This window comes from Arachis ipaensis, chromosome B06 (genome assembly GCF_000816755.2).
Source record: "Arachis ipaensis cultivar K30076 chromosome B06, Araip1.1, whole genome shotgun sequence".
Taxonomy (NCBI): Eukaryota; Viridiplantae; Streptophyta; class Magnoliopsida; order Fabales; family Fabaceae; genus Arachis; species Arachis ipaensis.
In genome coordinates, this window is record NC_029790.2 from 134,321,518 (window position 1) to 134,326,116 (window position 4,599).

The following is a 4,599-nucleotide window of genomic DNA, read 5'->3' on the forward strand; positions in this document are numbered from 1 at the left end:
AATTAAAAATTTAATAAAATTATAAAAATCAATAAATAATTTAACTTAATAATATTATATTAATGCAACGTACCATGATGATGAGGGGGAGATCTTGCTGGATGGGTTGAATCAGAACAGTAAAAAATAGGAGGAAGAAAGGGAGAATAATCTAGAATCAGGTTTGGATGATGGTAGGAGAGCAGATCCTGAGGAACAGAGACTGAGTTGGGAAGAGGAAATGGCTGAGAACAAAGCGGCCTGGAAACTAGCCGTGAAATCAGGAGCACAATGCAGTGATGAGGAGGACATAATGGCCATCTTACAAGAGCAGAATGAAGCGATTGCTATGAAACAGCGGCAGGCTAAGCAAAAAGAAAAAGCTCGAAGAAGCCGGCCAAAAAACCGTAAACAGGTGTGTAATAGTTTCGTTAAATGATTTTTAGCTCTTGGAATATACGGGGGTTGGGAGGTGCTGCAAAAGTTAGTATGCTAAAGACGTTCAAAAATAAGTTTAGACTGGATATGTTGGGCCTGATAGAAACAAAAAAGGAATTAATAACTAAATTTGATGTTGTACGTATCTGGGGAAGTGACAGAACATGTTGGGAGTTTGTCAGTTCTATTGGGACTTCTGGAGGGTTATTGATAATGTGGGACGGAGCGGCTTTTAAACTGTATAACTGCTATAAAGGGGATAGATGGTTGTGTATAGAAGGAGTTGTGGCAAAAGATAACTTTCATTGTGCTATTTGCTTAGTGTATGGACCGCATGAGAGAGCTGAGAAGGTCTCCATGTGGGAAGAATTGAGTTATATTGCAGGATTATGTCAAGTGCCGTTCTATTTTTTGGGGGATTTCAATGAAATTTTGCATTTGGAGGAAAGGAAAGGAGTGACTACATTACCAGCATCTGCGGCAGAGTTCAGGACATGGATAAATGATATGGAGTTGATTGATTTGGCACTGAATGACCGAGCATATACCTGGTTTAGAGGACAGTCATGCAGTCGTATCGATAGGAGCCTAGTCTCCTTGGGATGGCTTGATGTGTACTCGGAGACGTGTCTAAGGAGTGGTCTGAGAGATTTATCGGATCACTGCCCTTTGGTTATAGAAGACAGCAGAAGAGTTGAGGGCCCAAGACCGTTCCGCAGCTTGGACTCGTGGTTCACGCATGAAGGGTTCTTGAGAATGGTAAAGGAAGAATGGAGGGAACTAGGTGATGTACAGTTCTTACAGAAGATGAAAGCACTGTCAGAACCACTACGTAGATGGCATAAACAGCATTTTGGGAATATGGCTGAGCGGATTAAGAAGCTTGAGGAAGAAATCAGGAAGGTAGACGATATGGTTAGTAGCGGAAGGTATGACGGTACAACAGAGGCTAGGAGGAGGGCATTAGTGAGTTGCTGTGAAAAGTGGTATCTAAGACAGGAGATGCATTGGAAGCAAATGTCAAGATCTCGGCATGCCAATGAGATGGATCGAAACACAAGGTACTTCCATAACATAGCTTCGGCGAGAAGGAGGAATAACCGGATCGAGTCATTGGTGATTAATGGGAGGCTAGTGAGGAATCAAGCAAGAATCAAGATTGCGATTCGGGACTTTTACAAGTGCTTGTACCACCAGGAAGCGTCCCCAAGGGTGACCTTTAGGGATGGATTAGTTCATCGCTTAGAGAGGGAGGAAGCGGAAACCTTAGAGGCACTCCCATCAGTAGAGGAAGTGAAGGAGGCAGTTTGGGATTATGAATCTTCTAAGGCTCCAGGGAGTGACGGATACAACATGCATTTTATAAAAAAAGTGTTGGGATGAGATTGGAACGGAATTCACTGCAGCTGTGATGGATTTCTTTCAAACAGCAAGATTGCCGGTAGAAGCTAATGTCACCTGGGTGGCGCTGGCTCCGAAATTCGTTGGGGCCAAGGAGATAAAAGATCTCAGACCTATCAGTATGGTTGGGTGCGTCTATAAGGTAATCTCTAAATCGCTGACACGAAGGATGAGGAGTGTTATGCCAGGCTTAGTTGGAGAATCACAGAGTGCCTTTGTGAAGGGGAGAAAGATACATGATGGAGCGTTAATTGCATGTGAGACTGTGCAATGGCTGAAACAGAAGAAGAAGGCATCTGCGATTATTAAACTTGACTTCCAAAAAGCCTATGATAGAGTCAAATGGTGCTTTGTAGAAGATGGGCTTCGGAAGAACATGGAGGGCGTGGATTAGGGAGTGTGTTACATCGGCTTCTATCTCTATTATGGTTAATGGGTCACCATCGAAACCGTTCAAAATGGAGAGAGGATTACGTCAAGGAGACCCTTTATCGTCGTTTTTGTTTGTTCTTGTGGTGGACGTGCTTAACAGGATGATTGGGGAGGCAGTTAGAAATGGTCGGATATCTCCACTATTAGTCGGTAGAGATAATATAGAGTTATCACACCTACAATTTGCTGATGACACTATATTATTTTGTCCGCCGGAGGAGGAGACACTGAGGAACTATAAGAGGCTTTTGAGGTGCTTCAAAATGATGTCTGGCTTGAACATTAATTTTGAAAAGTCTAACTTGATACCAGTGAACTGCAGCTCGGAGTGGGTTGATCGGATGTGCCAGCTATTAGGTTGTCAAGAGGCAGGTCTGCCGGTGAGGTACCTTGGCATTAGCCTAGGAGCAAATCCGCGGTTGGTAAAAACTTGGAAGCCGGTTCTAGACAAGGTGGAAGAGAAACTCAGCTTATGGAAAGCAAAGGTCCTTAGTAAGGCTGGTAAACTGGTACTTATTAAGTCGGTAATTAACAGCCTACCAATCTATTATCTGAGCTTGTACAAGATGCCTAATGCGGTTGCACGAAGAATCATATCCTTGCAGAGGAGGTTCTTTTGGGGGAATGATGATGGTCGACCCGGTATGGCCCTTGTGAAGTCGGAGCTGATCCAAGCACCAAAGAAGCTAAGAGGTCTGGGGGTGGGTGATGTGGTGATTAGGAATACAGCTTTGCTGTTTAAATGGTGGTGGAGGTTCTCTAAGGAGGACTGCCCTCTATGGAAGAAGATTGTATGCTCATGCAATAGCTTGAACCCAAGTCACTTGCTGTCAACTCAAACACTGCCGAAAAGAGGCGGTCCGTGGAGAGACATATGTCAAGTGCAAATAAGGGAGCCACATGTCAGGCAGAAGATGATTGATGGCCTTGCTATGGAAGTAGGAGATGGAAGATCCACCAGATTTTGGGAGGATACATGGCTGCAAGTAGGGAAGTTGAAAGACTCCTTTCCGAGACTCTTCTTAATTTCAAACCAAAAAGGATCAGTAATTGGGGAGTGTGGATTCTGTGATGGGATAGAGTGGGTTTGGCACTTCCAGTGGAGAAGAGAACTACGACAATGGTAGACAGATACACTGAACCAACTGCTTCATGTCTTGCAATCTGTTAGACTAATAGCAGAGGTGCAAGATAGAGTCGTGTGGAAATTTGATAAGGAAGGCATTTATTCTACTAACTCATTTGTGAAGGTTTTGCAGGAAGAGACTTTGGAGGAGGAGCTTCTAAGGTACAAGTTCACAAAGGAGATCTGGAAAGGCCTAGTTCCGCCTCGAGTGGAGTTATTTGCTTGGTTTGTTTTGGTAGGGCGGGTTAATACAAAGGACCGGCTGAATAGGTTGGGGATCCTGCAACAGAATGATGCTTTGTGCGTACTATGTAAGAAAGATGTTGAAAATATACAACATTTATTTATTACTTGTGAGTACTCTTGGCAGGTGTGGTGTGCTTGGATCTCAGCGTTCGGATAGACGTGGGTTGTCCCTGGTACCTTGAAAGAGCTCTTCGAGAGTTGGAGATCCATGCCGATGGGAAAAGAGAGGCGCAAGTGTTGGCTACGTGGATTTTTCTCAGTTATATGGATCATTTGGTTACGCCAAAATAACATCATATTTCACAGCAAGATGACAGGAGTTGGCGATTGTGTGGAGCAATCATTCTCTTGTACTACAGAGTGGGGTTGTAAATAACTCATATTGTTGATGGCTATGCCGGAGATGACATAAAAGTTGTGATGGCTATATTATTTATCTTAATGCAACTTTGTTCCACTTAAGTGTTGAGTTTTTACTTTAAAAAAAAAAACGTACCATGATGATGAGACATTACATAATATCCAGATGTATATTAGACTGAAGCTGTTTCCTAATTTAATACTATGTGATTTGATTGATATGAATTTATTATAATGTTGAGTTATGAGAAGAATTGAACGTCCACCAGTATATACCACCAATCCACCATATAAAAAGCAAGTAAAAATAAAATAAGAATATCATATTTGGTAAGAAACAATAATTTCCCAATATGTTCCATCAGTGCAACTTGAATTTCTATCCTTGTTATGTGAGAATTAATTATTTTAATAAATAATATGAAAGTTTTAGTAGATGATTCAAGTGTCAAATTTACCTAAAGTTTTTCCATTGATGCTAACTATATCACCGTATCAGTATCAAACCACATATTAATTGGTTAACAAAAGAAAAGAAGAAAATAATGGTTTAAAATATAATTACTTATGTGTTTTTTTTTTTAGTTTAAATTTTTTAAAGAAATAATTTTATGATA